The sequence below is a fragment of the Phyllobates terribilis genome, unplaced genomic scaffold (assembly GCF_046119375.1).
Source record: "Phyllobates terribilis strain yellow unplaced genomic scaffold, ASM4611937v1 Scaffold_7__3_contigs__length_470593459, whole genome shotgun sequence".
NCBI classification, from domain to species: Eukaryota; Metazoa; Chordata; class Amphibia; order Anura; family Dendrobatidae; genus Phyllobates; species Phyllobates terribilis.
Genome location: NW_027362767.1, coordinates 250,821,896 through 250,848,239, shown reverse-complemented (window position 1 = coordinate 250,848,239; position 26,344 = coordinate 250,821,896). Strand labels below are relative to the sequence as shown.

Genomic DNA, 26,344 nt, shown 5'->3' with positions numbered 1-26,344 from the left:
TACTGACATTGAGCTGTCAAAGGGAGAATTAGAGGTCCCTCCATGTCACCTGCAAAACTTTTAAACGCAAGATTGATACAAGACAACAAACACTGATATTTTCTCCTTTTCATGGAAAGTGAAGTTCTGCTTGTGGCCTGTACTGGGATTTTTTTACATTTATTCTTTAGCCACTAGACCTGGGGGGGACCTGTCAGGGTACATATGAGTATAATGGCTGTGTGGATCCAGTATAGAAACAATGAGATGCTGAGGCATGGTCCCGGAGGAAGGTCAGTGTTCTGCTTGTTACTTGTTATATGGGAACCGCAGGGTGATGGAGAAACATCTGACAAGTAGATGAGGTGGACAGATACTGTATAGATGCCATAGTCAGCCAGGGTATAAAAGACTCGCCCCCTGGGCCGTGGGGCACTCGGATCCGGGCAGTAGGGGAACGATGGGAGTAGTAGTGGCAACCCGGTTCCGCGGCTCAGGGTGGTCAGGCCAGTGGTAGTCCGTTATGTGCTATTGATTATGTCCGACTACGCCACCCGTGGATTGCGGTTATTAGGAACCGCCGCTGCATGCAGACCGCTGGGGCTGATGAGGTGTGCAGCTAGGGTAGTGTGACTCCCCACGGGAAGATTGCGGCCCCAGGGCAGTATAATGGATGTTGGGAGTGATGGTAGTGAGAGTCCCAGTGCTGATAGTGCTGGAGGAGCAAGGAGCACGCAGACAACAGGTTGCAGTCCAGGGTCTTTACTAGAACAGGTAAATTGACCCACAAAAAGTCCCAGCTAGGAGGGGACCTGGATGTCTGAGAGCAAGGGGGAAATTGGCCCTGGTCAGGGTGAGGGTGTAGGCCTACCGTGCATTATGTGCTCCTTCTGGCTATCTCCTCGTTATAGGGTAACAGCCCACGTTTCCGAGCTTTCCGTGTATTCTCGCCTGTATGGCCTGCGACGTGGGTTCCTTTCTGCTCCCAGCCTTGTACGGCTTTACTGGTCCCTTCGGTTGTGGCAGGGCCTCCAGGTTTCTTAGGCCAAGGAATATACAGTCCCCTGCGGACTGGTTATCTGCTGGAGGATGTAGAATCCTCCCAGCCTCAGACACCAAAGTCTGGTAAAGTAAGTCTTTTATCTGCCAAGACAGGCTCACTTCGCCTCTTGTCTCTGGCTTGTGGCTCTCCTCCTGCCACACTTCCTCTTAGGTGCAATACAACTTTCTGTCCCTGCTCTGCTCTGGGACAAGTCTCAGTCCTGAGACAGGTCATCAAGTTCTCTCTAACCCTGCCCCCAGCACCAGCTTTTATAGGGGCAGCCAGCTCCCCCTACTGGCCTGAGACAGGAGGCATTGCATGCTAATGTTCCCCTGACTAGAGAACCTCCCCCTTGCTCTCAGACACAGCTTTAATATATTTGTGGCATCCAGGCCAGGGTGACACATAAACAACTGGAAAATGTCCAACAGGGTATTTTTCTCCACCATGCACAGTGTGCCCTGTTCTTCCATATATCACGTGCTATTCCATTTACATCACGCGTTGCCCCTCCATGGGCTCGTGCCTTTCTCCTTGGTGGGTAGCGTGCCTAGCTCTTCGGGGGGCGGCAGGCCTTGCTTTTTGGGGGTGATGGGTCATGCTCCTTTTCGGGCAGTGGGACCCGCTCTTCAGGTGGTGGGCCTCCCTTCCTCGGCAGCTTCATTCCTTGCTCCTCCTCGGGCTTCGCGCCCTGTTCCTCCTCGGGCTTCGCGCCCTGCTCCTCCTCGGGCTTCGCGCCCTGCTCCTCCTCGGGCTTCGCGCCCTGCTCCTCCTCGGGCTTCGCGCCCTGCTCCTCCTCGGGCTTCGCGCCCTGCTCCTCTTCGGGCAGCGCGCCCTGCTCCTCTTCGGGCAGCGCGCCCTGCTCCTCTTCGGGCAGCGCGCCCTGCTCCTCTTCGGGCTTCGCGCCCTGCTCCTCTTCGGGCTTCGCGCCCTGCTCCTCTTCGGGCTTCGCGCCCTGCTCCTCCTCGGGCTTCGCGCCCTGCTCCTCCTCCTCGAGCTTCGCGCCCTGCTCCTCCTCCTCGGGCTTCGCGCCCTGCTCCTCCTCCTCGAGCTTCGCGCCCTGCTCCTCCTCCTCGGGCTTCGCGCCCTGCTCCTCCTCCTCGGGCTTCGCGCCCTGCTCCTCCTCCTCGGGCTTCGCGCCCTGCTCCTCCTCCTCGGGCTTCGCGCCCTGCTCCTCCTCCTCGGGCAGCGTGTCTTGCCCCTATGCAGATGGTGTGCTTTGCTCCTCCGTGGGTTTCAGGTGGTGTTCCTCCACAGGCACATCTGTGTATGGTGTGCTTTACTCTGTGATTATCATCATCACCCAATGTCCCTTTGTAGAAAAGCTTTATGATTGAAGGAAATCTTTTTTTTTTGTGTTTTCACTTTAAGGTCGGTGTAACTGGATATCTGCTGTCACAGTCCATTTCAACAGCTCTACCTGGCGGCTAGGAGATGAGCATAAGTGAGATTCTGATGATTTTGCTGGGCATCATCATATTGCAATATGTCTGTTTAGCTGCCAGGTGCTGCAGCAAATAAGGAGCTGTAATTTAATTGAGCATCACATCATTATTTTAGTTGCTGAAGATGATTATCCAGCAACTTCTAACCCATGCTATCATCTACTAGAAGGACATGACTTTCCTAGGGCTTTGGAAATCTTGAACTTTTCTGACTCCATTTTGTTACAACGCTCCCCCAAAGATAATCTAATCACTGGGAATTCCAGCAATCAGGGGTGACTTAGCTGCAGGTTACTTTCTTTATAGCACCCCCGCAGGGGAAATTAAGAATTATACCATTTCTATTCATCTCTGTGATGCACAGATGTGCAGGGCCCTGCAGACCAACAGATGCTTCTTTTAGTCATTCTCTGCTTTGGCCAAAAAAGGTGACCCAGTCTGTAACAGAGAGGCCCCCTTTAAGTTAGTTTCTATGGAATTAAATAAGCTTGTGATAGAGGAATCATAGAATGTTAGAGTTGGAAGGGGACCTCCAGGGTCATCGAGTCGAACCCCCCTGCTCAATACAGGAGTCACTAAACCATCTCAGACAGATGTCTGTCCAACCTCTGTGTGAAGACTTCCATTGAAGGAGAACTCACCACTTCTCTCTCGTGGCCGCCTGTTCCACTCATTGGTCACCCTCACTGTCAAAAGTCTTTCCTAATCTGTATCTTCTCCCTTTCAGTTTCATTGTAATATAACCAGGCTAGCTGTTCACCTTAGTTAGTCAGCTTGGGGAAGCTGACCAGACTGGATGTGTCTTGAAGTTGATGATGGATATAAGCCAAGATCTCTCTGAGAAGAGTGTGAATCGGCTGTGTACACCAAACTGCAAGTATCAGTGGCTGCTATGGACAAGAGCAGTTTTCTTTGACCAAACTGGGACTAGCCCAGCAGTGTCTGAAGTAGTCAGGGTCTATACGGTTTTGTCAGCACCTGGACAAGGCAAAGGATTTATATTTATGATTTTGTTGCTTTGGTGCTGTGCAACCTGTGGAAAGAAATAAAAACTGCATGTGTTTGGAGTGCCTTGCCTGTGTGAACACTACCTAAGGCCTGATGCCAATCAGAGTGAATGAATCCCTACAGGTGCCACCATACTGTGCTGTATTCTCCTTGCTATATTTTGGAGGTATTCTTTCCTATAGTCATTATAGTGACCCCATATGACATCATAGGCATACAGAGATAGTCTTTACGTCTGGCACATAGTGTCCATACAATCCGTAATATGGCCATGTGCATGACTCCACTTTTTGGCAGTATTTATCTTCTGCTTTCATGGCATTTCTGTTTTGTTGAGTTGAGTTGAAAAATAAAAACTTTTGTCTTGCGCCACATTTCTTTGCTGGAAGACTAACACATGCCGTAATACTGGATAATAGTCTGCCGGTCCCCGAGAGCTTCGTAATGGCTTTCACAAATGATTAGAGTGAGAAGTTCTTAACAAGTGGAGCTTTCCTGCTGAGGGCGACATTTGTGGAGTGGATGAAGGGGCTGGCTGGGGGCTGAAGCATTTCATAACATCCAGTTTGCAGTATCTGTGAGGCATTATCCCTGCAATATCCCTGCAGGCTCATAAGGGAGAGGTTACCAGATCGCTTGCACTTAGAAAATAAAACTTAATGTAACTGCGTAATAAAGGGATAGTTCACCAAACATTACATCTGTCCATTGCAGCCAAAGTAGAATTGTTCTGACTCGCCTGGCGAGGTGGCTTCACTAAACTATAGGTTAGGGCGAGCAGCACGGACCAGAGACATTAATGCTGCGGAGGATTGTATAAGTTAGACAGCACGTGGGACAGAGTAGAACAGTGGAAAAGGATGTGCAATCTGGCACCTTGGATCAGCAGAACCGTGTTAGACGACAGGCACCTTGGTGTATCAGAGCCGAGTGTGCGGATAACACCTTGGAACAGCAGAGCCGGATTGGCAGACATACCTTGCTATAGTGGAGCCGAATGTAGGATAGCAGAGATAGATTGTCAAGTGGCTCAACTAGTTTACTGCACTTGATAGCAGCGTAATACTACCTGAATACTCAGGCGGCACACCACTGCCTGAGATGGCCTTTAAAGGGGTATTCTAGTTTCAGAAAAAACCCTGTCACTGGAGCTTTACTGACCCTCCCCTGGTCCAGTGCCTAGTCTCTGCCGCTTCTCGCAATGTCTGTTATAAGTCACGTGGACAGCACTGCAGCCAATCCCTGAGCTCAACAGATCTGCCCGAGTATATGGCATAAGTTGCTCAGAGCCGCTGAATACACGGATTGGCTGCAGCACTATCAACGTTACGTCAACACTGCAGACAATAACAGACAGTGGGAGAATCAGTTTAGAATGAGGGCTGAACCAGGGGAGGGTGAGTAAACCACAGGTTTTTTTTTTTAATAAAACAAACTGCAGCTGGGGTTATCAAATCAGAAAACAATTTTAAAAGATCTGGGAGTATGACATCAGTGGTGCCCACCAGGTCACCATGGGAGTATGACATCTGTGGTGCCCACCAGGTCACCATGGGAGTATGACATCTGTGGTGCCCACCTGGTCACCATGGGAGTATGACATCTGTGGTGCCCACCAGGTCACCATGGGAGTATGACATCTTTGGTGCCCACCAGGTCACCTTGGGAGTATGACATCTGTGGTTCCCACCAGGTCACAATGGGAGCATGACATCTGTGGTGCCCACCAGGTCACCTTGGGAGTATGACATCTTTGGTGCCCACCAGGTCACCTTGGGAGTATGACATCTTTGGTGCCCACCAGGTCACCTTGGGAGTATGACATCTGTGGTTCCCACCAGGTCACAATGGGAGTATGACATCTGTGGTGCTCACCAGGTCACCATGGGAGCATGACATCTGTGGTGCCCACTAGGTCACCATGGGAGCATGACATCAGTGGTGCCCACCTAGTCTCCATGGGAGTATGACATCTGTGGTGCCCACCAGGTCTCTATGGTAAGCCGACAAGGAGGAGAAATCGGAGCCTGTTGCTGGAGCCAGGACAGGTGAGTAACCAGACTAACCCTTTAATGTGGTGGGAAAACCCCAATAACGGACATCATAGCAGAAAATCCCATAGAATTTGACTGGAGAATTGTGTGTGTTCACCCATTGAATTCTGCAGACTGTTGACTCGGAAATATCAAATTGCTCATGATCACAGCAGCACAAAGTATTTAAGTGTAAATCCACACCAATGCTGTATGAGGAGGTATCTCTGCCCTTTGTATCTGTAGAGGAAGGCGGTTACATTTCATTATTTAATGTAAGGGTTATTGTGCAATGACCTCATTTTCTCCTACGCCTGTTATAGAGATGCCAACCTGCCAGTCTTATCAATGTCACTCTGCCAGCACAGCACATACAATGAGTGCCAGAAATTCTAATTCTGAGGAAGGTCAAAAATAACTGCTCTGCGGCTTCATTATTAACCTCTAGGGGGAGCTAACTGCACTGTGGCTGCATTATTAACCTCTAGGGGGAGCTAACTGCACTGTGGCTGCATTATTAGCCTCTAGGGGGAGCTAACTGCACTGTGGCTGCATTATTAACCTCTAGGGGGGAGCTAACTGCACTGTGGCTGCATTATTAACCTCTAGGGGGAGCTAACTGCATTGTGGCTGCATTATTAACCTCTAGGGGGAGCTAACTCCACTGTGGCTGCATTATTAACCTTTAGGGGGAGCTAACTGCATTGTGGCTGCATTATTAACCTCTAGGGGGAGCTAACTCAACTGTGGCTGCATTATTAACCTCTAGGGGGGAGCTAACTGTACTGTGGCTGCATTATTAACCTCTAGGGGGAGCTAACTGCACTGTGGCTGCATTATTAACCTTTAGGGGGAGCTAACTGCATTGTGGCTGCATTATTAACCTCTAGGGGGAGCTAACTCAACTGTGGCTGCATTATTAACCTCTAGGGGGGAGCTAACTGTACTGTGGCTGCATTATTAACCTCTAGGGGGAGCTAACTGCACTGTGGCTGCATTATTAACCTCTAGGGGGGAGCTAACTGCACTGTGGCTGCATTATTAACCTCTAGGGGGAGCTAACTGCACTGTGGCTGCATTATTAACCTCTAGGGGGAGCTAACTGCACTGTGGCTGCATTATTAACCTCTAGAGGGAGCTAACTGCACTGTGGCTGCATTATTAACCTCTAGGGGGAGCTAACTGCACTGTGGCTGCATTATTAACCTCTAGAGGGAGCTAACTGCACTGTGGCTGCATTATTAACCTCTAGGGGGAGCTAACTGCACTGCGTCTTCATTATTAACCTCTAGGGGGAACTAATTGCACTGTGCTTGTGACACGCCCCCTGGGCCGTGGGGATACCCGGAGCCGGGCCTGTAGATGCTGGGGGTTGTAGTCACCGTGGCGGTGACCCGGTCCGTGACCCAGGGCGGTCAAACCAGGGTAGTCTATGTGTCTCTGTTATATATAGTCCGACTACGCCACCTGTGGATTGCGGTTATTGGGAACCGCCGCTGTGGAGCAGTCCACTGAAGCTGATCATATGTGCAGCAAGGTGATGTAACTCCCCACAGGAAGAGTGTAGCTTCAGGGCAGCGTGTATGGATGATGGTGGTGATAGTGCCTGGATCAGTAATGATAACACGGAGTCTTTGCAGTGCAGTCCTAGGGTCTTTACTGGTGGTAATTATATAGGCTCCCAACGGGAGTACTTGCTAGGGATGAGGCCTGGTCAGTCTGGGAGCAATCCTAGAATTCCCCTGGCCATGTGGAGTTGTAGGCCTGCCGTTCTGACTGTACTCTTTTGGCTATCCCGCTTATAGTCGTGTGGTAGCCCACGTCCCTGAGTGTAATGTGCTGCTCACCCGTATGGCTGGCAACTCGGATCCTGTGTATTCCTCGCTCCTCTGTGGCGGTACGGGTCCTTCCGTGTGGTTGAGCCTCCGGGCTTCTGGGGGCCAGGAGACCTGCAATCTCCTGCCTTGCTGTATCTGCTGCTGGGTATACAATCCCCACAGCCTCGGACTCCGGTGTCCGGTCCTCTGTATGCTGTCCAGGACGAGCTATGCCCAGCTCCAGTCCCTGGCTTCTTACTCCTGTGTCCTCAACTCGACTACTGGCCCTGTCTGAACTAACACCGCCTCCAGATCCAGTTATATAGGGCAGGATCCTCCCCTTTTCTGGTCTGGGGCAGGAGGTGTTGCATGTAGTGTGTTCCCTGACCAGGAAACTCCTGTTTTGCTCCCAGACATGGTATTACTACCACTGTGGCAACCAGACCCTCTGGGGTGCCACATTTGCATTATTAACCTCTAGGGGGAGCTAACTGCACTGTGGTTGCATTATTAACCTCTAAGGGGAGCTAACTGCACTGTGGCTGCATTATTAACCTCTAGGGGGAGCTAACTGCACTGTGGCTGCATTATTAACCTCTAGGGGGAGCTAACTGCACTGTGGCTGCATTATTAACCTCTAGGGGGAGCTAACTGCATTGTGGCTGCATTATTAACCTCTAGGGGGAGCTAACTGCACCATGGCTGCATTATTAACCTCTAGGGGGAGCTAACTGCACTGTGGCTGCATTATTAACCTCTAGGGGGAGCTAACTGCACTGTGGCTGCATTATTAACCTCTACGGGGAGCCAACTGCATTGTGGCTGCATTATTAACCTCTAGGGGGAGCTAACTGCACTGTGGCTGCATTATTAACCTCTAGGGGAGAGCTAACTTCACTGTGGCTGCATTATTAACCTCTAGGGGGAGCTAACTGCACTGTGGCTGCATTATTAACCTCTAGGGGGAGCTAACTGCACTGTGGCTGCATTATTAACCTCTAGGGGGAGCTAACTGCATTGTGGCTGCATTATTAACCTCTAGGGGGAGCTAACTGCACTGTGGCTGCATTACTAACCTCTAGGGGGAGCTAACTGCACTGTGGCTGCATTATTAACCTCTAGGGGGAGCTAACTGCACTGTGGCTGCATTACTAACCTCTAGGGGGAGCTAACTGCACTGTGGCTGCATTATTAACCTCTAGGGGGAGCTAACTGCATTGTGGCTGCATTTTAATCTCTAGGGGGAGCTAACTGCACCGTGGCTGCATTATTAACCTCTAGGGGGAGCTAACTGCACTGTGGCTGCATTATTAACCTCTAGAGGGAGCTAACTGCACTGTGGCTGCATTATTAACCTCTAACTTGCACTGAGTTCAGTCTATAAAAGGTATGCGGTAAGCTCCCTCTAGTGGTGGCTGCAGGCATAGGAAATAATGCACTAATATTTTGTCACACAGACCGTAATGGAGGGCAGCTACTGGGAATTTATCATCCTTTCCTTTAATTGGATCAATTATGTTACTTAACATTTATTGGGGGATTTCTATATATGCTATTCTCCAATAAATAAGTGTAAGATTCTTCAGAATGAATTTCATTTCCTACACCTATTCGTTTTTACCTGATGTGTACGGAGTTTCTGGGGGTTATGGCCGACAACAGGACCCTTGACAATGGGGCAGTTCCTGTAACGAGACTTTTAGCTGCAATGCTTTACTCTTATGGTTCTTCATCGTTTTCTGTAAAGATTGAACGGCGATCATTCAGCTGACATGACGATTTTAGGAAATACTTTTATTCTGCATGAAATAACTTTTCTGGGATTGTTTCTCTGTTGCTCCTCCTGGAAATCTATGAATAAACTGGCGACTGAATACTAACATTCCTCTTGTCAGTCGGGTTTTTCCTTCCACAGTTTAGCACAAGTCTCTTCCCCATGCACAACTGTAGATACAATGAAAGTTGGTGAGGGAGGAGGGGGATGCGGCGGCATGTTGTCACTGGTGGCGAGAGGCCGCTCTGAGGCAAGATCACTGACACATTTTGACTAGCTGATTGGTTTGGTAAAATGGCTGTCAGTCTGACTATTCTGTCCAAGATCCCCGGCAAGACGAAAGTAATAGAGGAGGAGGAAAAAGTAAGTGATTGGAAAGCGGGAGACCTCCTTATAACACATTAGGAGTGAATGAGTGTGAACAGCCCCATACTGCTCCCTATAGCAGTGGCTGCAGACTGTCCTCTATATGTCCTCCTGGTACCGGCGCTCCCTATAGCAGTGGCTGCAGACTGTCCTCTATATGTCCTCCTGGTACCGGCGCTCCCTATAGCAGTGGCTGCAGACTGTCCTCTATATGTCCTCCTGGTACCGGCGCTCCCTATAGCAGTGGCTGCAGACTGTCCTCTATATGTCCTCCTGGTACCAGCGCTCCCTATAGCAGTGGCTGCAGACTGTCCTCTATATGTCCTCCTGGTACTGGCACTCCCTATAGCAGTGGCTGCAGACTGTCCTCTATATGTCCTCCTGGTACCGGCGCTCCCTATAGCAGTGGCTGCAGACTGTCCTCGATATGTCCTCCTGGTACCGGCGCTCCCTATAGCAGTGGCTGCAGACTGTCTTCTTTATGTCCTCCTGGTACCGGCGCTCCCTATAGCAGTTACTGCAGACTGTCCTCTATATGTCCTCCTGGTACCGGCACTCCCTATAGCAGTGGCTGCAGACTGTCCTCTATATGTCCTCTTGGTACTGGCGCTCCCTATAGCAGTGGTTGCAGACTGTCCGCTATATGTCCTCCTGGTATCGGTGCTTCCTATAGCAGTAGCTGCAGACTGTCCGCTATATGTCCTCCTGGTACCGGCGCGTCCTATAGCAGTGGCTGCAGACTTCCTCTCTATGTCCTCCTGGTACCGGCACTTCTTATAGCAGTGGCTGCAGACTGTCCGCTATATGTGCTCTTGGTACCGGTGCTCCCTATAGCAGTGGCTGCAGACTGTCCGCTATATGTCCTCCTGGTACCGGCGCTCCCTATAGCAGTGGCTGCAGACTGTCCTCTATATGTCCTCCTGGTAGCGGCGCTCCCTATAGCAGTGGCTGCAGACTGTCCTCTATATGTCCTCCTGGTACCTGCGCTTCTTATAGCACTGGCTGCAGACTGTCCTCTATATGTCCTCCTGGTACCGGCGCATCCTATAGCAGTGGCTGCAGACTGTCCGCTATATGTCCTTCTGGTACCGGCGTGTCCTATAGCAGTGGCTGCAGACTGTCCTCTATATGTCCTCCTGGTACCGGCGCTCCCTATAGCAGTGGCTGCAGACTGTCCGCTATATGTCCCCCTGGTACCGGCGCGTCCTATAGCAGTGGCTGCAGACTGTCCTCTATATGTCCTCCTGGTACCAGCACTCCCTATAGCAGTGGCTGCAGACTGTCCTCTATATGTCCTCCTGGTACCGGCACTCCCTATAGCAGTGGCTGCAGACTGTCCTCTATATGTCCTCCTGGTACCGGCGCTCCCTATAGCAGTGGCTGCAGACTGTCCTTTATATGTCCTCCTGGTACCTGCGCTCCCTATAGCAGTGGCTGCAGACTATCCTCTATATGTCCTCCTGGTACCTGAGCTTCTTATAGCACTGGCTGCAGACTGTCCGCTATACATCCTCCTGGTACCGGCGCTTCCTATAGCAGTGGCTGCAGACTGTCCACTATATGTCCTCCTGGTACCGGCACTCCCTATAGCAGTGGCTGCAGACTGTCCTCTATATGTCCTCCTGGTACCGGCGCTCCCTATAGCAGTGGCTGCAGACTGTCCTCTATATGTCCTCCTGGTACCAGCGCTCCCTATAGCAGTGGCTGCAGACTGTCCTCTATATGTCCTCCTGGTACCGGCGCTCCCTATAGCAGTGGCTGCAGACTGTCCTCTATATGTCCTCCTGGTACCGGCGCTCCCTATAGCAGTGGCTGCAGACTGTCCTCGATATGTCCTCCTGGTACCGGCGCTCCCTATAGCAGTGGCTGCAGACTGTCCTCTATATGTCCTCCTGGTACCGGCGCTCCCTATAGCAGTGGCTGCAGACTGTCCTCTATATGTCCTCCTGGTACCGGCGCTCCCTATAGCAGTGGCTGCAGACTGTCCTCTATATGTCCTCTTGGTACTGGCGCTCCCTATAGCAGTGGTTGCAGACTGTCCGCTATATGTCCTCCTGGTATCGGCGCTTCCTATGGCAGTAGCTGCAGACTGTCCGCTATATGTCCTCCTGGTACCGGCGCGTCCTATAGCAGTGGCTGCAGACTTCCTCTATATGTCCTCCTGGTACCGGCACTTCTTATATCAGTGGCTGCAGACTGTCCGCTATATGTCCTCTTGGTACCAGTGCTCCCTATAGCAGTGGCTGCAGACTGTCCGCTATATGTCCTCCTGGTACCGGCGCTCCCTATATCAGTGGCTGCAGACTGTCCGCTATATGTCCTCCTGGTAGCGGCGCTCCCTATAGCAGTGGCTGCAGACTGTCCTCTATATGTCCTCCTGGTACCGGCGCATCCTATAGCAGTGGCTGCAGACTGTCCTCTATATGTCCTCCTGTTTCCAGGACGTGATTTATGTGCAGCTATTAACAGTGGCGGCTATTACTAATTATTAGTAATGGCTGCGTGCTGAGACTGCTCCGCGGACACAATGATGTATTTATACAGTCTCTTGGATGCCCTAAGACACCACATACATATCTTTTATATATAACTATTGCCACTATACATAATGCTGCCAAACTGTGCCCAAAAATAATGCCGCTGTGGCACCCCAGGGGTCTGGTTTTCCACAGTAATGTAATGTTATGTCTGAGAGCAGGTGGGAGGTCCTTTGGTCAGGGATCCTGTGCATGCCACACCTCCTGCCCAGTCTTGGGAGGGGAAGAACTTCCCCTGTATAAACCCTGGGCTGAGGCAGGGTTAGTCAGTCAAGGAGAGTAGAGACAAGAAACAGCAGAAGCAATACTACTACGAGTCAGGGGCTGGCAGCTGCAGAGCTCGCCCTGACTGAGAAGCTTTCTTACCGGACCCGGCGTCCGAGGCTGTGGGGACTAACTCTTACCCAGCAGCAGAAGCCGACCGGCAGGGGATTTCAGGTCCTCAGGCCCAGAAACCCGAAGGCACGGTCACACGTGTGGGACCAGCACCGCCATCGTGGAGCGGAAGCCAATAGAAGGCCCCGAGTCACCGGCCATACGGGTGAGCACCACACGGTACACTCAGGGACGTGGGCTACTTATATCCGCTTCTAGCAAGGTAGCCAGAAGAGTACAGTCAGTTTGGGAGGCCTACAACTCCGCCTGGCCAGGGGAGATCCCATCTGCTCAAGGACTGACCAGGCCCCGTTCGCTAGCAAGTACTCCGGGAGGGTCTATCGTTGTTACCAGTAAAGACCCTGAATTACACCGCACCGTCTCTGAGTGGTTCCTGCTACCCCCATCTTCCACGTCGGCTGCCCTGAGGCCATACCCCTCCCGTTGGGGGTTATACTATCACGCTGCACAATTCTACACCGGCCTCAGCGGTCTGCCCTGCAGCGGCAGCTCCATAGCTGCAAATCAACGGGTGGCGTAGTCGACACTCAAATAACATCTATCAAGACTGCCACACACTGAGTTTCACTCCCTGGGCACGGACCGGGTCCCCGCCACTCGGAGACTACAACCCTCATCTGATCCGGTTCCGGGTAAGCCCCCGTGCGCGAGACGCTGCGCGACACAGCAGGCCCAGGGGCGCGTCAACTTTGGCGTAGTCGGCAGGATTTCGTGCCCGCAACCACCGGGTACTGCGTGCCTGAAAAAGAGACTTTCAAACTCACCTGTGGTGAAGATTCCCGCCATCCGGCGCCATTTTCAGCCTTCTTCCCGCCATCTGTGAAGATTCCCGCCATCCGGCGCCATCTTCAGCCTTCTTCCCGCCATCCGTGGAGTTTTCCCGCCGTTGGACGCCATCTTGAGGACGCCGCGCGGGAAGAAGAGGGGCGTGGACTCCGAAAAGCCCGCGAGAACTGAAGCCCCGCCTCACGTCCGGACGTTGCGTAAGGTCCTGGAAGGAGCCCAGCAGACGCCGACGTCACCGGAGCGCGACGGAAGGTCCTCAACCCTGACGATCCACTGCGGAGCCGCGGCCTACGGAAGAGGATCATCGCAAGGTAGGCCACGGTCCACTAGGGGGGAGAAGGATGTCGGATACGGAGGAGAGCTTCACCGCTTCAACCCCCGCCAGCGCCACCGCTGTCGCGGTCATGCCTTTCACCATGCCCTATATCCCGGGGGCAGCCTGGCTACCCCAGTACTCAGGGGAGTCACATACCCTGCAGGACTTTAGAGAAAGGCTGGATAGCCTCTTCCAGGTGTACCCCCTCACAGAAGAGCAAAAAGTGAGCATCCTGGTGGCCCAATTAACCGGAGCAGCCCGAAGGGAGGTAAAGTCCTGGCCACCTGGGGGGAGGACTGTCGCAGGGATACTAACCTGGCTGAGGGACACCTTTGATACCCGCACCTCAGTCGAGATCAAGCTTAGATTCTACGGGTGCAAACAGCGGGCCCATGAGAGTATAAGGGACTATGCCCTGAACCTACAAGAGGCCCTGAGAGCCGTTAAGCAGACCGACCCTGACGGCGTGGGAGACGAGGACAGGCTGTTGACTGAACAATTTATAGAGGGTTTATATTGCAATGCCCACCGAACCCAGTTGCGGGCAATGGCCCTACAGGACCCTCATCTGGGATTTGCACAGTTCAAGGACAGAGCCATCCGGGTGCTCCGAGAACCGGCCACCGGATGGCGTTGTGACCCTCAGGCGCCCAGCTATCACTTACCACCAGGAGGCGGCGCCCTTGTCGGCAGGGCCTGTAGGGGCTGATGCGCAGGCTTTGAACAATGACCCGGCTCCAGACCTGCACCATCAGGTCCAAGAGCTAGCTAAAAGCGTTGCTGCGTTAACCCGAACTGTGCAGTCTTTACAGGCTTCCACTCCAGGGAAGATCCAGCTGGCATCCGGACCGGAGAACATCCCGTGGCGTCGACCAAGGAGGACCCCACCGGCCAGAGGAAGACCCAGTGACCGGTACAACGAGGACGGACGACCCATCTGCCGCCGCTGCAATCAACCCGGACATATGGCGAGGTACTGTCCTTTAAACTGGCACAACCTGGGGGTAGAGGGCCAACCCCCAGGAAAAAGACCACCAGGCCCATCGAACTGGCGCGACAAATATGTCGGAGGGCGTCCAGTCTTGCCTGTGGTACTGGATGGCATCCCTATGAGTGCCCTACTGGACACCGGGTCACAGGTCACCACCATCCCGTACGTGCTCTTCAAGCAGTACTGGAATGACTCGGATATAACCCGCTACCCTGACGACGACTTGAGTATCATCGCCAGCAATGGTCAGCCCGTGCCACAGATCGGATTTAAAGAGGCGACCATTAAAATTGGTAGAGTCGAACTGGCAGCACAGGGACTGATTATTGTAGACATTGACAAACACGAGAGTCACCCAAAGATAACGCTAGGAACTAATGTAATTGAAAATTGTCTTGCAGAGGTGATTTTCCTTTTACAACAGGTTGCCAAGAACGCCAGCTCCGGCGAGCAGCGAGTGCTCCAGAAAGAGATCCGGGCACTGATGCGACGGCAACAGGTGGAACTCTCCGGCGGTGAGATTGGTAGCGTAAGAATGTGTGACCCTTTCCCTATTGCCATGCCCCCAAAAAGTGAAATGATGATTTGGTGCCGGGCAGCTATTGGTCCGAGAGGTAGGGATTACCAGGCAATGGTAGAACCAGTTTACTCAGACAGTAGGCCCACCATTTTGACAGCACGGGGGGTGGTTAATGTACGCCATGGGAGGGTGCCCGTTCGCCTAATAAATATCGGGAAGAGGGAAGTATACCTACCCCGGTATGCCACGCTAGCCAAATTATATACCATCAACCAAAACTCTATACAGTCTGTGGAACCCTTGCCTCCATCTCACCCGGAGGAAGGTAACGGCTCTAAGAAAGTAATGGAGGATTGGTGTCAGCAACTACACTTGGGAACTGACTCCACTCCCTCCCACCAGAAACAGGGAGTCTACCGGGTGGTTCAAGAGTATGAGAGAGTGTTTAGTAAACACCCGTTAGACTTCGGGCGAGTTAAGGGGGTAGAACACCGCATCCCCACGGGAGATCATCCTCCCATAAAAGAGAGGTATCGACCCGTACCCCCTGCACATTACCAACACGCCAAGGGGATGCTTAGAGACATGAAGGAGGCTGGGGTAATCCGGGATAGCTGTAGCCCCTGGGCAGCCCCACTAGTTTTAGTCAAAAAGAAAGACAACACTATGAGGATGTGTGTAGATTACCGGAAAATCAATCGTATCACACACAAGGATGCGTACCCTTTACCAAGGATAGAGGAGTCTTTGGCTGCTTTAAGATCTGCTAACTTCTTCTCTACCTTGGATCTCACTAGCGGGTACTGGCAGGTTCCTGTAGCAGAGGCGGACCGGGAGAAGACCGCATTCACCACCCCGATGGGACTTAGCGAGTTTACCTGTATGCCGTTTGGACTTTGTAACGCACCCGGAACCTTCCAACGATTAATGGAGTGCTGTCTGGGACACAGAAACTTCGAGACGGTCCTGTTGTACCTGGACGATGTCATCGTATATTCCAAGACGTATGAGGACCACCTGAAACACCTGGCAGAAGTGTTCGAAGCTCTGGCGAGTTATGGCCTAAAGGTGAAACCCTCCAAGTGTCACCTCCTGAAACCAAAGGTGCAGTACCTGGGACACGTGGTGAGCGCTGACGGAGTGGCTCCCGACCCTGATAAGATCACCGCAATTAAGGAATGGCCAAGCCCCTCCAGCGTAAAAGAAGTGCGGCAGTTCCTCGGGTTGGTAGGCTACTACCGAAGGTTTATTCCCGGTTTCACCAAAAAGGCAGCACCTATACAGGACCTCCTGATAGGCCAGTCCCGGAAGGCCAAGAACCAGAAGCCGCCCTTCAAATGGGAGGAGCTGGAAGAAGAGTCCTTCCGCCAGCTGAAGATGGCCCTCACGGGGGACGAAATCCTGGCGTACCCGGATTATAGCCAGCCCTTTATCCTCTACACCGACGCCAGTAACATCGGGCTAGGAGCCGTACTGTCCCAGATCCAGCAGGGGAAGGAACGAGTAATCGCCTACGCCAGCCGAAAACTGCGACCCACCGAAAGGAACCCCAAGAATTACAGCTCATTTAAGCTAGAGTTCCTGGCCGTAGTATGGGCAGTCACCGAGCGCTTTAAGCATTACCTCGCTTCTTCCCGGTTCACCGTGTACACGGATAACAACCCGTTGACACACCTGGACACGGCAAGACTCGGTGCCCTGGAGCAGAGGTGGATGGCCCGTCTGTCCAACTACGAGTTCACAATCAAATACCGGGCCGGACGCTCCAATACCAACGCGGATGCCCTGTCCAGGATGCCCAACCTGCCGGACGAAGGAGAAGATCCGGAGGGACTGGAAGAAGTTGAACTCCCTGCGTTCCACCGTCATGGGACTATCCAGTATTCCCACCGGGTAAGGAGTAAGCAGGCTGCTACGTTGAACCCCTTACCTCACTACAACTGGGCGGAAACGCAAGACAGCGACCCTGCCGTCCGACTGGTGAAGGAGATGCTGACTCGCCCGGAGGCTTGCCTTGAACCAGACGCTCCGGAGGAAGCCAAACAACTATGGGCAGAGAATTGTCGACTGTTCCTTTACAAGGGGAAGTTGTGCCGCAGAATGGTTAACTCCCGGACGCATGAACTACTCTGGCAAGTAGTGGTGCCACGAAGAGACGCAGCCATGGTGATGGAGGCATACCACGACGGAGCTGGACACTTCGGGTGGAAGAAGCTGGAGTTCCTGCTGCGCGAGCGATTCCACTGGGTAGGCATGAGGGGAACCATTGAGAAGTGGTGCAGAGACTGTGGCCCGTGCAACCTGAGAAGGAAGGACCGTGCCAGCCAGAAGACTCCCCTGCAGTCCATCGTCACCCGGCAACCGTTGGAACTGGTAGCCTTGGATCATGTAAAACTGACCCCAAGCAGAAGTGGCTACGTCTACGCGTTAACCATCGTGGATCATTACTCCCGGTTCTTGGTTGTCGTCCCCGTCAAGGACTTAACGGCTCAAACAGCAGCTAGAGCCTTCCAGCAGCACTTTTGCCGTCCACACGGGTACCCGGACCAAGTGCTGACGGACCAGGGACCTGCCTTTGAAGCGGAGGTCTTCCAGGAATTCTGCAATCTGTATGGCTGCCGGAAGATAAGGACGACACCCTACCATCCGCAAACTAATGGACTTTGTGAGAAAATGAACCAGGTGGTAATGGATCTTTTAAAAACGTTGCCCCTGGAAGAACGCAGTCTGTGGCCTGAGAAGTTGCCCGATCTGGTGGACCTATACAACCACATCCCGGTAGGTTCCACCAACTGTACCCCGGCTTACCTAATGAGGGCAAGACCTGGTAAGTTACCTGTTGACCTGGAAATGGGAGTCCTGACACCCGAGGACACTTCACCAGAAACAGACTGGGACACGGAGAGGCAGCAGCAGTACCGGAGAGTACAGGAGAGCGTGGAGCGAAGTCTCTGTCAGGCTAGGGAAAGACAAGAGAAAACTTACAACCAGTATGCTCCCGCTGTTCCCCTGGTACCCGGAGAGCAGGTCTTGAAGAGGAAGAGACGGCTCCACAAGTTGGACGACCAGTGGGAGAAGGACCCGTACACCGTACTGCCCTCAAGCCACGAGAACCCGAAGGTTTGTACCATCAGTAAAGACGGAGGGGAAACCACAGCCATTGTATCCCGGGACCACCTGAAGAAGTGTCCCGAACAACTGAGGAACCCTGAAGAGGAACAAGAAGACCATCGACCCGTAGAGGAAAGGGAAGATATGGTTAGTACTGTGCTCGGGGACTTCCCTCGGTCTTGGACTCAAGTCAATGGTGCAGTTGTGGTACCCGTACTCACCTTCCTCCAACCAGCATCCCAAGCACCTACGGAGCAACAGGTAGAGCTGGAAGAACAGCCGGTCCAGGAGGCAGAAGACCCCACACCCGCAGACCAGGAGGATCAACCCTCTGCTTGCAGTGAGCCTGCCATATCCCTAGTGAGCCAAAGAGCCGGTAGACAGCTGCCCAGTTTACCCTTGACAGCTCCTACACCCTGTAGTTCAGGGCTAGACAGTCAGCTCCGTAGGTCCACTAGGGCCACTAGAGGCCAGTTACCCGCACGTTGGAGGATTTGAAGTGTATAAATTGTTTTATTTATGTTTACCTGTGTATTGTTGCTTGTGTATAATTTTGTGTTTCTAGTTATTTGTAGGAGTCCTTGGTGGATTTACCGGGAATCCTTGTACATAGTTGGAGCGTAACCCAGGATGGACTAGAGACTGTTAAGGACTCGGGGTAGGACAGACCCCTACCTGGTTACGTCTCCCTGTTTTGGTGAAATGGACACCTTGCTTTCTTCAAAGACTACACCCGGTTACGGACATGCCGTGACCACCTTTATGTGTTTCTTCTTATTGTACTATTATTGTTGTTATATCTTGTTATGTTTTTTCTAAAATATGTTTAGTCCCGGAGTACTAAATTTCACTAGGGGGGAATGTGGCACCCCAGGGGTCTGGTTTTCCACAGTAATGTAATGTTATGTCTGAGAGCAGGTGGGAGGTCCTTTGGTCAGGGATCCTGTGCATGCCACACCTCCTGCCCAGTCTTGGGAGGGGAAGAACTTCCCCTGTATAAACCCTGGGCTGAGGCAGGGTTAGTCAGTCAAGGAGAGTAGAGACAAGAAACAGCAGAAGCAATACTACTACGAGTCAGGGGCTGGCAGCTGCAGAGCTCGCCCTGACTGAGAAGCTTTCTTACCGGACCCGGCGTCCGAGGCTGTGGGGACTAACTCTTACCCAGCAGCAGAAGCCGACCGGCAGGGGATTTCAGGTCCTCAGGCCCAGAAACCCGAAGGCACGGTCACACGTGTGAGACCAGCACCGCCATCGTGGAGCGGAAGCCAATAGAAGGCCCCGAGTCACCGGCCATACGGGTGAGCACCACACGGTACACTCAGGGACGTGGGCTACTTATATCCGCTTCTAGCAAGGTAGCCAGAAGAGTACAGTCAGTTTGGGAGGCCTACAACTCCGCCTGGCCAGGGGAGATCCCATCTGCTCAAGGACTGACCAGGCCCCGTTCGCTAGCAAGTACTCCGGGAGGGTCTATCGTTGTTACCAGTAAAGACCCTGAATTACACCGCACCGTCTCTGAGTGGTTCCTGCTACCCCCATCTTCCACGTCGGCTGCCCTGAGGCCATACCCCTCCCGTTGGGGGTTATACTATCACGCTGCACAATTCTACACCGGCCTCAGCGGTCTGCCCTGCAGCGGCAGCTCCATAGCTGCAAATCAACGGGTGGCGTAGTCGACACTCAAATAACATCTATCAAGACTGCCACACATTGAGTTTGACTCCCTGGGCACGGACCGGGTCCCCGCCACTCGGAGACTACAACCCTCATCTGATCCGGTTCCGGGTAAGCCCCGGTGCGCGAGACGCTGCGCGACACAGCAGGCCCAGGGGCGCGTCACCGCCATACAGTGCAAATTCACCATTAGAATATCCTCATTAATGGCAGCCAGCAGTGCAAATCGGTGTAGTGTCACTGTCATTTCCAATCATCTGTCGATCGTGTTCTACCACAGATTCCTGATGTTCTCTAGTTCTCCCTGACACTGATGCATGTGACTGCTGCAGCCAATCATTGTCTGAGGCGGGTCACCTCTATGGCCATTGATTGACTGAGCTGTTATTACCTGAAGTAGAGACCAGTGAGGAGACCGGAGTAATTTTCGTAAGGGAAGTGGCATAGGATATGTGAGGTGAATCACTTCTTTTTTCATGCCATCCTGATCTTTTTTTCTTCATTCCAAAGTGGGCAACCCCTTTAAAAAGGACCTGTCACTTGCCATAAATATATAACAATTTTACCCTGTGTAAATGGCGCTGTTCTCCTGAATCCGGCATTATTTTTCTTTAGTTCCTGCGCCTCTCCGTTCCTGACATATGGCCTCCTATATAAATTTAGTCTGGTTAGCCAAGTGGGTGTGTAGTTCTCACAACGATGCCCACAAAAAGTTGAGGGCCACGCCCACTTGCTAACAAGACTAGATTTGTATAAAGGGAAGAGGAGGCCATAGCTCGGGAACCAAGAGGAGTAGGAACAAAAGAAAAACATCGCTGGATTCAGGAGGACAACGACATTTACACCAGATTAAAAAATGCAGATTTTTGACAGGTCTTCTTTAAGTGAAAAAGTTCAGGCTGCCGAAGCCACCACTAGAGGGAGCTCACTGCAATTGGATTTATAAAGCCTCCATGTAAGTCAATATGAGCTGTATGGGTACAAATGTATACAGCTGCCCCTAGATTCAGTGCCAGTAGGTGGGCATTTGACCCTGTAACATCCATCCCCAGTCAGGATGCTTTATGAAACTATGAATGGAATTTAGTGGGTAAAAAAAAAACGAACAAATCAATAACAAGGTAATGAAGACTAAAAATTACAATCAGGAAATTGCATTAACAATATGGAAGCAAAGTCATCCCAGCAACATTAGATGACCTGCTTGTAGTCTGCCATCTGAGAGAAGATCTCAGGACTCGCCTCCGCATCGGGAGGGCGGTGATGTCACGATGGGGGCAGGCTTTGCAGCGCTGAGAATCTCTCCCCCCCCATGTGCTCACCCACCTATCCACTCTCTCTCTCCCCCATCTGCTGTCTTCTCCTCTCATGTGATCTCTTCTTTGACCTGTCTACCCCATGTGCTCTCCTCCTTGTCTGCTCTCTCTCTCCACCCCTGTGCTGTCTTCTTCCCTCATGTGTTCTCTCATTTGAGCTGTCTCCCCTGTGTGTCCTCTTTCCTATGTGCACTCACCCCTCCCCCTGTGTTAAAATGAAAGCAAGTAGGTATGGCTATGTGCCCACGATGCAGAAATGCTCCTGATGTTTCCTGAGCGTTTCTGCATCTCCCTGGCAGAAAAAACGCATGCGGATTGTACATGTGGATTGTACATGCGGATTGTACATGCGGATTGTACATGCGGATTGTACATGGGGATTATACATGCGGATTGTACATGCGTTTTTCCTGCCAGGGACATGCGGGTTGTCAAGCGCCTTCCAAGCGATTTTAGCATCACTTGGAAAGTGCTTGATAACTTGGTCACACTATATAAATCCATGCAACCGGCTTTATATAGTGTGACCCGAGAGAATGTAAAAAAATAAATCTATACTTAACTTCCGATGGCCCCCGGAGTCTTGCTTCACCGTTCCGGCTGCCGGTTGATCGCGGTACACTGAAGGACCTGCCGACGTCAGCGTCGCGTGACCCGTCACATGACTATGACGTCAGCGCAGGTCCTTCAGTCCATCGCGAACTGCCGGCATGTGAGGAGGAGCGCAGCGCGAGCCGCCGGAAGGTAAGTATATATTTATTTTTTATTTTATTCTTTTTTTTTTACAGGTTCTATGGTACCCGGGTCCGGAGGAGAGTCTCCTCTCCTCCACACCCGGGTACCATCCGCACATTGGAACGCATGTAATCCGCATCTACATATACAGTGATGCGGATTCCATGCGTTCCAATGCAAGTCAATGGCGGAAAACGCAGCACTTCCGCAAAATAATTGGTAGTGCTGCATTTTTTTCCGCAATGATAATTCGCAGCGGAAATTTCCGCAGCACGTGCACAGCACATGCGGATTATCATTGGGGGACATGGCAGGCCTTCTACCATGCGTTTTTTAAGCGTTTCTGCAGCGGTCGGCGAACTTCTGCTGCTTGGAATTCTGGGATCCGGACACATCTGGACGGATCAGGATGTGAAGACATTACAAGGAAAGTATATTAATACATGCACTACTTGGTAATTAGAGGGGGATTTTTCTCTACAATAATTTTTGAAAGCTGTGCTGTGATTGGTTGCTACGGGCAACATAGGTTTTCTTTTTCTATGTAGTATATAGTACCTGGTAATTAAATGGGGATTCTTCTCCTACATAGTTTTATGAACATATTTCTTGTCTTAGATGACTCCGGGATGGTCAGATTCATAAATTTTGATCTACAGCCATTGATTTAGGCTGGTTTTATACTCCTCAGCATTTATGGTCAGAGTACACACCGTGATGTGGGAACCGGAAGGGGCTATCCTGCTCATGGGCATATATGAGGATTGTCTAGGCTGGTCCCAAATATATCAACCTCTCAGCTATGAGAAGTATAAGGCATAAGTCCAAGTTGTCAGCCTCTGGGGAGTTACTACAAACAGCAGTGGGACCCTCAGTGATCAGACAGTCATAGGAATCACAGGAATAGGGGTCCCAGAATGGAGCATGGTCCAGCATGCACGCTGCCCCTTTATTTGAAGTCTATGGGACTGAGGTGGTGGTCGAGCACAGTATTCAGCCATTGCTATCACTCCTGTAGACCCTGAGCAATAGCGAAGCCTCTCTGTATTCATATGGGGGATATGGGACCCCCATTTACGTGATTGGTGGCAGTTCCAAAGATCAGATACATCACATTTCCTCAGGATAACACTTTTGTGAAAACCCCGTTAATACTTTCATTCACTGACGGCAAGCACAGATCTTAGGAACTGAAAGAGAAAGTTTATCAGAAAGTTGCAGAATTTTCACCATCCAGTAAAAGACTGAAAATCCCTTTAAGGCAAAGAGTCCATTAAGTTTATCGTGACCACTTATTGCATTACTGCAAGAAGCTATGTCCTGTGCCCGCCGAGGACACAACCACCTGCCGGTGGGGGAGGTGGGCTCCGCTCTAGACAATCTCCTTCTAAATTTACACATAAAGAAAAATTCAATCTGGAGGTTTCTTTCATTTCCTTATAAAAACAAACCTTACAATTTCACTGGAAATAACAACTAGTTGCGGAGACTTAAAATATAATTATTTCACAGGAGCACCAAGATTGCGGCGACGGGGGCCTTCAGTGGACAACCCATCATCGCTTTGTGATCGTGTCGTGGGGGTGGGCGAAGTCTGCTCGAACCGACTCCCCTCCAAAATCGTGCCATTTAAATGCTTCTAGTTAGCACCGATCACTGCTAGAGGCAGGTGCCGGCTGTATAACACAACTGATACCTGCCCGACGTGGAGCAGGCGCAGCTCCTGAGCCCGTGACTTGACTGATTATACATATGTCGTGGAGAGAGAAGGGGGTTAAAAACATTAAACCCTAACTGCAATGACATTGGTATGTTTAGCCTAGGCAGTCTCAAAATGTGTCTGGACATAAGACTGCTGTGTGCGGTGAAGATCGACGGGCACACACATGCCAGAAAGCAATGGAGCGGTGAGGTGCACATAAGTGCTGATTATTATTGGCACTGTGCCTATGTGACATGATCTGAGGATAGAAAACGAAAACGTCAGCTTCTCCTAAGGCAGGTGACATGGTAACATTTATACCCAGCATTACATATTGAGCATAAAGTTACCAAAGTGGATATTATTGCAATATTTAGTTCCAGCTCCGAGTTTTAATTGTAGGTCAAGGAGATGGGGTGCAGGAGCTGTGCCCATTTCAGACAGAGCTAGGTTATACAGCCTGCAAATGCCTCGAACAGCAACACTTGGAGTGAAATCCGATTGCTGCTCTGTAACCAATTAAATGGTGCTGTCAATCACTGATAGTAGTGCAATTCTGGTGGGGAAATCAGGAGAGGCAAATGAGTCATCGTGGCAGATATATATATACATATATATATATATATATATATATATATATATATATATATATATATATATATATATATATATATATATATACAGTACAGACATTTGGACACACCTTCTCATTTAAAGATTTTTCTGTATTTTCATGACTATGAAAATTGTACATTCACACTGAAGGCATCAAAACTATGAATTAACACATGTGGAGTTATATACTTAACAAAAAAGTGTGAAACTACTGAAAATATGTCTTATATTCTAGGTTCTTCAAAGTAGCCACCTTTTGCTTTGATGACTGCTTTTCACACTCTTGGCATTCTCTTGATGAGCTTCAAGAGGTACAGTCGTGGCCAAAAGTATTGAGAATGAGACAAATAGTAATTTTTCCAAAGTTTACTGCTTCATTTTTTGCAATGGCAATTTGCATATACTCCTGAATGTCAAAGAGTGATCAGCTTAACAGCAATTACTGTACTTGCAAAGTCAATATTTGCCCAGAAAATGAACTTTAAAACCCAAAATACATTTCAACATCATTGCAGTCCTGCCTTAAAAGGAGCAGTTAACATCGTTTTAGTGATTGATCCATTAACACAGGTGTGGATGTTGATGAGGACAGGGCTGGCGATCAATCAGTCATGATTAAGTAAGAATGACATCACTGGACACTTTAAAAGGAGGCTGGTTCTTGGTATCATTGTTTCTCTTCAGTTAACCATGGTTATCTCTGAAGAAACACGTGCAGCCATCAATGCACTGCACAAAAATGGCCTAACAGGGAAGAGTATCGCAGCTACAAAGATTGCACCTCAGTCAACAATCTATCGCATCATCAAGAACTTCAAGGAGAGAGCTTCCATTGTTGTCAAAAAGGCTCCAGGGCGCCCAAGAAAGACCAGCAAGTGCCAGGACCGTATCTTAAAACTGTTTCAGCTGCGGGATCGGACTACCAGCAGTGCCGAGCTTGCTCAGGAATGGCAGCAGGCTGGTGTGAGTGCTTCTGCACGTACTGTGAGGCGGAGACTCTTTGAGCAAGGGCTGGTTTCAAGGAGGGCAGCAAAGAAGCCACTTCTCTCCAGAAAAAACATCAGGGACCGACTGATATTCTGCAAAAGGTACAGGGAGTGGACTGCTGAGGACTGGGGCAAAGTCATTTTCTCTGATGAATCCCCTTTTCGATTGTTTGGAACATCTGGAAAACAGCTTATTCGGAGAAGAAGAGGTGAGCGCTACCACCAGTCTTGTCTCATGCCAACTGTAAAGCATCCTGAAACCATTCATGTGTGGGGTTGCTTCTCAGCCAAGGGAATCGGCTCACTCACAGTCTTGCCTAAAAACACAGCCATGAATAAAGAATGGTACCAGAATGTCCTCCAAGAGCAACTTCTCCCAACCGTCCAAGAGCAGTTTGGCGCCCAACAATGCCTTTTCCAGCATGATGGAGCACCATGCCATAAAGCAAAGGTGATAACTAAATGGCTCATGGAACAAAACATAGAGATTTTGGGTCCATGGCCTGGAAACTCCCCAGATCTTAATCCCATTGAGAACTTGTGGTCAATCATCAAGAGACGGGTGGACAAACAAAAACCAACAAATTCTGGCAAAATGCAAGCATTGATTATGCAAGAGTGGACTGCTATCAGTCAGGATTTGGTCCAAAAGTTGATTGAGAGCATGCCAGGGAGAATTACAGAGGTCTTGAAGAAGAAGGGGCAGCACTGCAAATATTGACTTGCTGCATTAACTCATTCTAAGTGTCAATATAACCTATTGGTACTCATAATATGATTGCAATTATATTTCTGTATGTGATATAAACATCAGACAAACACAAATAAAAACCAGAGGCCAGCAGATCATGTGAAAATATAATTTTGGTGTCATTCTCAAAACTTTTGGCCATGACTGTAGTCACCAGAAATGGTCTTCCAACAATCTTGAAGGAGTTCCCAGAGATGCTTAGCACTTGTTGACCCTTTTGCCTTCACTCTGCGGTCCAGCTCACTCCAAACCATCTCGATTGGGTTCAGGTCTGGTGACTGTGGAGGCCAGGTCATCTGGCGTAGCACCCCATCACTCTCGTTCTTGGTCAAATAGCCCTTACACAGCCTGGAGGTGTGTTTGGGGTCATTGTCCTGTTGAAAAATAAATGATGGTCCAACTAAAAGCAAACCGGATGGAATAGCATGCCGCTGCAAGATGCTG

The 26,344-nt window shown here is 50.7% G+C and overlaps 1 protein-coding gene across 5 annotated transcripts in view; it reads left to right on the top strand.

Annotated features, from left to right (window-relative positions):
• Positions 1–26,344, top strand: part of KCNT1 (potassium sodium-activated channel subfamily T member 1) — a 324,143-nt gene that overhangs the window by 104,760 nt on the left and 193,039 nt on the right. The gene's annotated exons all lie outside the window — the stretch shown is intronic.